The following is a 10,639-nucleotide window of genomic DNA, read 5'->3' as shown; positions in this document are numbered from 1 at the left end:
CAATTCAGTATTGTTTTCTTTATTATTTCATTTTATGCACATACATCAACAACTCTCTTTTCTATTCGCCTGACTAAGATCTGTAGGATAACCACAGCTTGCTCAATCCGACAATCCTCGTGGGATCGACTCTCACTCACCTAAGGTATTACTTGGACGACCCGGTGCACTTGCCGGTTCAGTTGTGTGAGTTCTAATTTTGCGCACCAAGTTTTTGGCGCCGTTACCAGAAATTGTTTGAGATTGACAAGCTACTGTTTGCCTTGCTACTTAGATCAGGTATCTTTTACTAGTTTTCTTTTAATTGTGTTTCTTATTTTCTTTTTCAAAAAAAGTTTCAAAACTTTTTATCTTTAGGCATCTTTTTCTTCTGTTTGAGTCTAGTATCAATTTTTAAATTTGGTGTCCCTTTGATTTTTCTTTTCTTAATTTTCGAAAATTATTCTTGTTTCCTTTCTTTTTGTTTGAATTTTTCCTTGGTGTTTTCTTTTTATTAATCTCAAAATTGTTAAATTTGGTGTTCGTCTAGTGTTTTTCTTTCCTTTTTAATTTTTTGAGAAAAAAATAATTATTATATATTCACTACTAGAAAACTAGTTATTATAGACGGATATTTCCGACGGATTTTATCCCACTGAAATACAGACAGAATTTCAGAGGGATTTTTTTGTCGGAAAATAAAAAAAATAGATTAGCATAAATTACAAACGGAAAAGAGAATCCGTCTATAATTCTGTCGGAAAAATTAATTTTTTTCCGTAGAATAGTTACAGACGGATTTTCCGTCTGTAATTAAGTAAATAAAATGCGCATTTTATTTACTTAATTACAGACGGAAAATTCGTCTGTAATCTAAAATTTTCTGTCTGAAAATTTTAATTTAGACCTAACCTATACCCTCTTCTCTCTCCGTGGCAGCCCCCGTTCAAACTGTGTTTCGAGCTCCAACACGAGCTTCTTCCTCTCTCCCTGGCACGAGTTACTTTTCTCTCCGTGGTTGCTACTTCTGCTTCTTCCGCCGTGGCCGTTGCCGCTGCCGCCGCTGCTTGCATCGCACAATCTCTCTGTCATCCCTTGCGTCCTACGAGATCCCCCCGCCGCCGCTCTCGTCGCAGAGCTCTCTCTGCCGACGCTCTCATCGCATCTGCTCCCTCTGGCGCCTCTTCCATCTAATCTCAACTCACTCTCTCAGTTCTTCTTGTAACCATCTCAAATTTCAGGTATATAAATCCTGATTTTGTGATTCTGTTCTTTGTGATGAACCTTAGGGCTCAATTTTTCTGTGCAGTTTTAGGTTTATCATACTCTACTTTTGTGCTTCGTTTGAATCTGCGGATTTACTCTGATTTTGATGAATTTTTTCTGCAATCGAAGCTTTCGTTTGAATCATTTGCTTGGACGAATGTTGAATCTGTTCTGTTCTGCTTTGTTCAAGTAATTTGTAATTCAATTTGAGCTATTTGTTTGATAATTATTTACAACTTTCATTATTTGATAATCATTTGCTTGTTATTCAGTGTTACAGCTCAAGATCTTGTTGACACTATGCTTCTAAATTTGCTTCTAAATTTCTGATATCTTCACTCTTAACGATGGATCTGTAACGCCTCTACTCAAAGTTAGGGTTTCATGTCTCTAATTATATGCTAATTATGAGATTATGTTGATAGTAATTGAGATTGTGAATGTTGCAGAGCATGACAGTGCATAATATGTATGTTGGAGAGGGTTCAGACTTCCAATATAATATATAAAAGGGTGGCTGAGCAGTGGGGTTCTCTTGGTGACTTGACTGTGTCTGTTACATCGATTCGATTCGATTGATACAGAAGGAATACTCAGGATCTGCTAGAACTGGCGATGGATCTGTTAGACGAGATCAAGTTGGTCTAGCGGGTCAAAATACTCAGGTAGTCAGGTTAATATTTCAATTGCATAACCCTTATAGAGTTCTATTTTATGTTTTAGAATTGTTATTCTGATAAATAAGGTTTAGTTCAATATTTAATTTGTATTAGTTTCTGTGTTGTTGGCTTATGTATTTTGCAGCTTGTTCATCAGGGTTCACTGAATTATATTAGTTCCCAGGTAAAGCTGGCCCTCCTTGTCTCTCCCAAGTCTTGAAGACATACTTAATCAATTTTTAACCCTTTAATTCTTATCTTCTGTGAGCTCTGAAGCAATGGTAAAAGGATTGGAGGAGTTAGTAATCAATTTTTAACCCTTTAATCTGAGAAGGCTCAAAGTGAGTTGGAGCATAGTCCAATCTTCTCATTCAGAACCAGAGAGTTGGAGCATAGTCCAATCACTAGTCTTCCACTACTTCAGTACTATCGAGAGTACGTTTGAGCCTACAAGCTTCTAAGTAATATTTTTCTCTTCATGGAACAGTTGGTTGAATCTATTTTAAGCAAGGTTGTAGAAGAGTTCAAGCATCAGATTGCAAGCTGAGGAGGTGAACAGTTACAACCAAAAATAACTTCAAGAGATCCTATTTCTCAAAGCAATGGGTCTGCATTGAAGTTTGTTATTGGCCTAGTTGTGTAAGTGCTTATGCTTATACTCAAACTCCGACATATATATAATTATGGTTTAGAGGTTATAAATGCAAGAACTCGGTTTTTCACAGTATCATTTCCATGAACATTGCAGTGGGAGTATCAAGTTGGCCCTTGTGTAGTTATTGAAGCCGCTGATCATATTTGGTGCTCAAGGTACATCCTTGATGTAATTGTAGTTTATTATATCTGGCTTCTAAAATAATCAGTTATAGATATGCTAAGACAACTTAATTCTTTACACTACAGATTAATTAGCTAGCTAGTGATTAATAATGTTTTTCGTGGGATTAAGAAGCTCTCATTAATCATGAATGTTAAAATAACATAGAAGTCTGTGTCCTTTGGTTTAGCACCAATTCTTGATTAGTATGACAAGGAAAGTTTAATGCCGAGTTTAAAGCATCTAATCACTAAAAGCAACCTCTTTCTTCCTGTTTTAAACCGTGGCCATTATTCTTTGCTTACACAGATACGAGATAACAGATGTAAAACAATTTACCTCCCTGCTACAAACCTCTTATCTTATATATTATAAAATGTTAACTGCACTCTTTTGTATGTTAGAATCTATTGCAATTAACCCTTAAAAATTATATCAACAATACTTCAATTCATCACATGTTTAATTTGTATGTTAGAAGCTTTTGTATGAATGTTTGGTTCAATTATTACTATTATTATTATTACAACTCCTCCAAATGCAATGACTTCCACCTTGGTTGCTGAGATAAAAATTACAGTCCAAGTAGAGTGTCTTATGTCTTATTTTAGATACACCCAAATTGACTCACCCTTATTTTAGATACAGTCCAAGTAAATTTTTTTTGTGTATACTATATCGAAAAATAATGTGATGACTAAAATGAGAGTGGGATGAAAAGATTTTGTATTCTTATTGTTCAGTTAATGCTACAAGAACTTCACTCCACTCTCCTTCTCAAGCTTCTATATGAAGCAAAGCGCATGCTTGATAATGAAAACCAGCTGAAACACGATCATATATTTATTTGGTTTTGAAGATTTTCTTTTCTGATGAATAAAATATCTGTTCAAGGTCTCTTGCATCTTGTTGTTGTGACTGAATATGCAAAAAGATTGCAGGTTTCATGTTATCAGCCAGTAGTCTCAGTAATTTCATTAAATAAGCACATAAACTAAAAGAATGTTATGATTTTTCCAAAATGCATTTAGTATTCTTATGTTTTGATATTCTTATTAGGCAGATGCTATTGTGCAAAAGCTACTAATTGGAAGTAACTTGGAGAAAGATGGTCCCACCACTTTGTTAATTACTGCAAAATTTATATAATACTTTTCTAAGCCTATTTCTGTCTTTACAAATGCTCTGTAGGTTGTGGTATACCAAGGAATAATAAGGGAAAAGCCAACTAGTGAGAAGGAAGCTCGAGAATTCATTTTTTGTCCATGAAGACCAGGTAAGCTATCTCTGTTACTCTGCAATTTGCACAATGCCATTGCTCTTTTTCTTCATTTTCTTCTGTTTTCACTTTCTTCAATTCTTTTGTAATGTGTTTTTATCTTGTTAGTTTCCTTTTCTCTTAGTTTTGTGATAAGTTTGAGTTTTAGTTTTGTTAATTAAAATAGAGGTTGTTTCTGGGATCACAATGGTTAAGAATTATCTTTTTAGCCTTCTTTTCTCTTAGTTCTAATCACTGAATTCATCAGGTTGCAACATATGGTCATTTTCAAGATTTTTCATTCGGATAATTTAATTTATTTGAGTTATACTACATGCATGAGGAAATGGTGACTATGTTAATTGTTATTTGGTTAAATTCCGGTCATTGCTCTTAAAAAATTAGACTTTTTTTTAGTCAAAATTTAAAAGGTGCTCCATGCTCTTATTTGATTTGAAACAAGAAAAGTCAATTTTACTACTTCTTCCCACTATACTTGGTTGCTTACTAGTATGAATTTATTGCACTGTTTATCCTTTATGATAAAAAGTGGCATGTGTAAAGTGTAGATTGTGCCTACCTAAATTTTCCTTGTATGTTTGAGTTCATCAATGACACTAACAGTTTTTGTGGGTATTTATTGCCTTTTAATTAGTACAGCTGAAAGTCATGTAACAAGTCAATCAGATGATACATAATTGGTGAATTTAAAAAAAGAAAGGAAAAAAAAAGCAACATTTTTTATACAAGGGAGCAAGTACAATACATTGATTTCCCTGTGTGTTCTGTTGCCAACTTCAATATTATATTAGGCTTAAAATTAAAAACCTTAATGATTTGGTATTAAATGGAACAAATTTTGCAGACTTCGTTGTTTCCTGTATAACCATTATGTATCAGTTATAGGATTGGTTGATTAGTGAGAGGGCTGTGGTACTAATTGTTGTTTGCATTTTACCACTCATGCTTCAGGTTTGTGATCAGAACAAAGTAAATGGAAGTGGAGTTGAAATAGTTTCGGATGAAGTGAAATCAAAATCATTTAGAAAAGCCAAGTATGATGATGAAATGCCTCCTAACATCGACCTTGACGAGTGGGATCACACAGCATCCAGAACCGGTAGCAGCTCTAATCATGCTTCTTCAACTCAGTCTTTGAATCCTTCAAGTAGATTCCTTTCTCGTTTTAGCTTCATTCCTGGTAACATAAGCTTCAGACTTAGCAGAACCACCAGTCTTGGTTCATCAAGGCCTTGTCCTGTTTCTTCTGGAAGTCTCACCATATTTAACAGTGAAGATGAACTTAATCCTCATCCAAGCCACCCTGGAAGCTTGATTAATAGAAATGAAACTCAACAACGTAGAGAATTGCTTAATGCATCTTTTGATGATCAAGTGCCTATTCGAAGAAGAGAAGGAAATTCGAAGAACAGAAGAACGTAGCATACAGTTTGAAGAAGGGAAGACAATTAGGGTTTTTGGGTATTTTTTATTAAAACAATGAGATATTGGCCAATGATGTTGAAAAATAACATCCAATTTTATAGGTATCATGTAATGAATATTATGTTTATTTATGTGATTTTTGGCTTTTTTTTTTTCAATTTATAGTGTTTGATGGAGTAAATTTAGAAAACAAATATAAAGTATTCATTTTGCAATGGAAAAATCTAAAAAAAATTCTATTTTATCTTACTGACGGATTTACAGACAGATTTTCTATCTGTAATCAGAACGTGGGATGATTTTCCAAAGTTCAAATTACAGACGGAAAATCTGTTGAAAAATTCGTCTGTAGTTACAAACGGAAAATCCGTCGGAAAATTCCGTCTGTAATTACAGACGGAAAATCCATCTGAAAATCCGTCTGTAATTACAGACGGAAAATCCGTCGGAAAGTTCGTCGCCTTTGGGAAATGGATAGAAAATTTACAGAGGGAAAATCCGTCGGTAACTTCTAAAAATCCGTCTGTAATTTTCCGACGGAAAAAATCCGTCGGTAAATAATTTCCGACGGGACTTTTACAGAGGGACAAAATCCGTCGGTAATTTCGTCGGTAACCAAAAATCCGTCTGTAATAAAGACTAGATCCATCTGTAAATCTGTCTGTATTAATCCATTTTCTAGTTGTGATTGTAAACATATTTTAAAAAACTTTTAGATTTGATTTCAAAATTTTAATTTTAGTGTCACATTGGTAATCTTCTGATTTAATTTTCTTGTTTATCTTTTTCATCTTTAAATCTTTATCATAACTTTTTCTTTAATTTCAAAATTTTGTTAGCTTATCTTTATTTTAAATTCAAAATTTTGAAAGCCTAGTATTTTGTTAGTTTTTCTTTCTTTAAAATTTGAATTTCAAAATCTTTCAAAAAATCAAATCTTTTTAATTTCAAAATTTTTCAAAAAAAATCAAATCTTTTGTCTTAAATTTTTAAATTCTTATCTTATTTTATTTGACTTTTTCTTTCCAAATTTAAATTTTAACATCTTTGATTAACTCTTTCTTTTTAAATTTTAAAAATTTTCAAAATCAAATCTTTTATTTTATTTTCAAATTTTGTTAGTTAGTTATTTGTTTTATCTTATTTTAATTTTAAAAGTTCGGTTTCTTGATTAGTAATCTTGTTTTTCTTGTTTATTTTTTCTATCTTTAAATTCTTTATCTTATCTTTTTTTTATTTTCAAATTTTTTTTATCTTATCTTATTTCAAATTTTAAATTTTAAATTTTAGTATCTTGTTAGTCTTGCTTTCTTTTAAAATTTGAATTTTAAAAATTTCTAAAACTTATCTTACCTTTAACTTAAATTCAAATTTTAAAAGTTTAGTATTTTGTTTGTTTCTCTTTCTTTTAAATTTGAATTTCAAAATCTTTAAATTTTTAAAACCTTATCTTATCTTGTTTCTCTCTCTCTTGACTTTTTCAAATTTTGAATTTCAAAATCTTTATTTGACTTTTCAATTTAAATTTCAAATTTCTTTAAATTCAATTTTTTTTCAAATCTTGTTAGTTAGTTATTTGTTTTATCTTGTTTTAATTTTAAAATTTGGTGCTTCTTTAGTCTTTCTTTCTTTCAAAAATTAAATTTTGAAATCTCTTCTAATCTTATCTTGTTTCTTTCTCTTGATTCTTTCTTTTTAATTTGAATTTCAAAATCTTTATTTGACTTTCTCTCTCTAATTTTCGAAAATCTCATCTATAATTTTCAAATCTTTTAATTAATTATTTGCTTTATCTTGTTTTAATTTTAAAATTTATAATATCTTTAGTTTTTCTTCCTTTCTTTCTTTTTGAATTTTGAAAATTTTTAAACCCTTTTCTTTCAAATTTTTTTTATTTTTTGAAATTTTCAAGTATTATTTTTTTATTTTCAAATTAGTATTCTATTTTTTTATTTATTTAAAAAAACAATAATAATATTTTTTTGGGTATCTCACTGGAAATTCTCTAGACTTTGAGATAGAGACTCCCCACCTTTCTTTGTTTCTTGACTGTGCAGGAACACTAGAATCACTATGTATCTAGATGGAGGTGCACAACTCAGAGGAACCTTAGGATTTTTCTCAGCTCTTAACCCTTATCTCTATGGAAGCAGCATTAATATACCTCCTATTGGAGTAGATCATTTTGAGCTCAACCCAAAATTCATCATTCTAGTGCAGCAAAACTGTCAATTTCATGGACTCCCATAGGAAGATCCTATCAGGTTCATATCTGATTTCCTACAGATTTGTGATACTTTTGGAGTGGATCCTGATGTCTATAGGCTGATGCTCTTTCCGTTCGTTGTGAGAGATCAAGCAAAAGACTGGTTGGAAGCTCAACCTAGAGAGAGCTTAAACACATGGGGTAAACTTGCAAAAAAGTTTCTGACTAAATACTTTCCACCAAGGAAGTTAACCGAGTTGAGGCTAGACATTTAGAACTTTAAGCAAGGGGAGAGTGAATCCTTCTATGATGCTTGGGGGAGGTACAAACTAATGATCAAAAGATGCCCCATCGAGATGTTCACACATTGGGTCAAGATAGACATCTTCTATGAAAATCTCTCTGAGATGACCAAGAGGTCATTGGATCACTCTGCAGGTAATTCTCTGCACATGCAAAAGACACCCAGAGAGGCAGATGAGATTATTGAGATAATTGCTAATAACCAGTACTTATACTCATCTAAGAAGACTCCGTTGAGAAAGGGAGCTCAGGAAGTAGAGACTACAGAGGCAAAGAGTGCCAGCAAAAAAGTAAAATGCCCAGGAGGGGGCAGATTTGAAGTTGAACGCCCAGGAGGGGGCAGAATGGAAGTTGAACGCCCAGAGTGGGGGGCAATAAACATCAATTCAAAAGACATTTGCCCCAGGCACCCTGACAACCCCTTTTCAGTTACTCTGGACACTCATCCTGCATCACCCAAGGCCCTAAAGTACAGACCCAAGTTACCATACCCTCAAAAACTTTAGAGACCTCCTAACATTCTCCTCAGAGTCACAGAAGTGAATCCAGAAGAAGAGTGTAAGACCCTCATCATGACCAAGGAGACTGAGCCTAAAGTGGCACACACAGTTGAGGGACTAAATGAAGAAAAGGCTCAAGAAGAGGCTGAAAGTACACTGTTACACGCCCCTCTTATGGGAAGAAAGCCTGAAGTACCATACCCTTAGAAACCCCAAAAGGAGACCAAGGACGAGCACTACTTACAGTTCTTGGAAATCTTTAAGAAGTCGCAGATCAATATTCCTTTTGCTGAGGTTTCAGAGCAAAGACCTCTCTCTGCTACACTCATAAAGAGCTCACCCCCTGCAAAAGAAGAAGAGTTAGAAGTGCTAGAGCTAAAAACAGAGGCCCCTGTACCAAGTAAAATCCCAATGACAAGGGAGGAAAATAATTATGGGAGTTTCCACTCCTATAAAGCAGGGAATGGCTTAGAGGGTAAGTTTCTTGAACCACCAATTCAAGAAGTTCTTGATGAAGGGTACACTCTACTGATCACCCAACACCCAAGTCCTGAATCCATGGTGGTGAAGATAATCAAGGAAAAATCTGAAAAGGGGATTGTGACCAAAAAACACAAGATGATATCCATGAAAAAGAGAAGGTCATCCAGAAGTAATCCAACCCCCGCCCTAACAAGGAAGGAGAATCAAGCTGATAACCATAAAAGAAAGTTTGTTAGGAGGAATTCAAGTCCAAGGGCACTAATCATCTCATCTTCTCCCTTGGGTTCATTTCTTTTAACCAACTGGAAGAAGAGAAAGAAAGTCAACAATCAAATGTCAAGCTAATGACATTAAAGAAGCGCTTGATGGGAGGCAACCAACTACAAGTATCCCTTAGTTTAATTCTATTTTGATTTCAGTTTTCTTTAGTTTGAGTTTTTTTAGTAAATTTTTATTTATCATTGATTTCCATAGTTTTCCCTCGCTTTTTAACGTCTGTCCTCGCTTTTTAACATCTGTGATCATGTGCAGCACTTAGAATAGAGGTAGAGACATTTAAGATTGAAAACAGAACATTTTGAGGAGAGTCCCTTGCTGGCGTTGATCGCCAGATAAGGAGGAAGCTGGGCGTTCAACGCCCATTCAGGAGCTGAGAAGGACCATTCCTTGGTCCCCTTTGGGCGTTCAACGCCCACTATGGAGCATGCACTGGCGTTGAACGCCAGTAATGGAGCAAGGCTGGGCGTTCAACGCCCATAAAGGATCCAGTCCTGGCATTTAAACATGGTGAACCATCTTTATAGAAGAGCACAGCCTAAACAACTATCGGCACTAAGGTGGTTGAGTTTCATTCCCCCTTTCTTTCTGTTTTTCAATATGGGTTAATACTTAAATTCATCTCTAAAAGATCACTCATTTTTCAAATTAGTTCTCAAATGCTTTTTTTAGTCATATTAATCCCTGAAAGATAAAATGTAAGTCAAACTAGTCCTTCCGTCAGTTGGATGATGACGTGTCACGTTAAGTGCCACATTCACAAGATGATTAGTTGACATGTCAAGTCAGTGACACGTGGCGTCACTTGACATGTAAAAAATTTTTATAATCAAAATAGCCTTTGAAAGTCTAGACGTAAGTCATTTTCATCCCTAAAATTTTAATAATTAATCAAACTAGTCCTTATATAATTTTTTTATTTTTTTCTTCATAATATTAAATTTGAAATATGTTTTGATACTACTAATTTTAATAAAAATGTAATTGACAAACAAAAAATTAGTAATTGTATTTTTTCTTCTTAAAATTTTTTCAATAAAATTATCTCTCTCCTTTAATTCTTCTCAAAATCTCTCTTATTCTTTTCTATTTTAAAATCTTTTTCTTACATTATTACATTTTGCTGGAATATATATATATATATATATATATATATATGACCTGACACGTCAACCAATCATCTTGTGACACGCACTTAACATGACACGTTTTCATCTAACTGACGGAAGGACTAATTTGACTTACATTTTAACTTTCAGGGACTAATATAACTAAAAAAATTATTTTAGGACTAATTTAAAGAATGAGTGATCTTTCAGGGATGAATTTGAGTATTAACCCTTTCAAATATTCTATTCTATTTTTTGTTTTCTATTCTAGCTCTTGCATGATCACTATTAGGATTTTCTTTGCTTTCTAGTCTAGTAGTTCAATTTTGAAAATTTA

General features: G+C 33.4%; 1 long non-coding RNA gene across 5 annotated transcripts; it reads left to right on the top strand.

The window, feature by feature from the left end:
- Positions 1-902: 902 nt before the first annotated feature.
- LOC112697150 (uncharacterized) lies at positions 903-5,583 on the top strand. Of its 5 annotated transcripts, none has more exons than XR_003151100.3 (9): positions 912-1,220; positions 1,375-1,434; positions 1,518-1,600; positions 1,695-1,910; positions 2,050-2,088; positions 2,392-2,543; positions 2,653-2,714; positions 3,913-3,997; positions 4,952-5,583. It is a non-coding gene; the product is annotated as an uncharacterized lncRNA (long non-coding RNA). The 5 variants fall into 5 exon arrangements; XR_003151098.3 differs by having other exon boundaries at positions 1,518-1,618; XR_003151096.3 differs by lacking the exon at positions 1,375-1,434 and having other exon boundaries at positions 903-1,220.
- Positions 5,584-10,639: the final 5,056 nt, after the last annotated feature.

Source organism: Arachis hypogaea, chromosome 6 (assembly GCF_003086295.3).
Source record: "Arachis hypogaea cultivar Tifrunner chromosome 6, arahy.Tifrunner.gnm2.J5K5, whole genome shotgun sequence".
Classification (NCBI taxonomy): Eukaryota; Viridiplantae; Streptophyta; class Magnoliopsida; order Fabales; family Fabaceae; genus Arachis; species Arachis hypogaea.
This window is presented reverse-complemented; position numbering and strand designations above follow the sequence as displayed.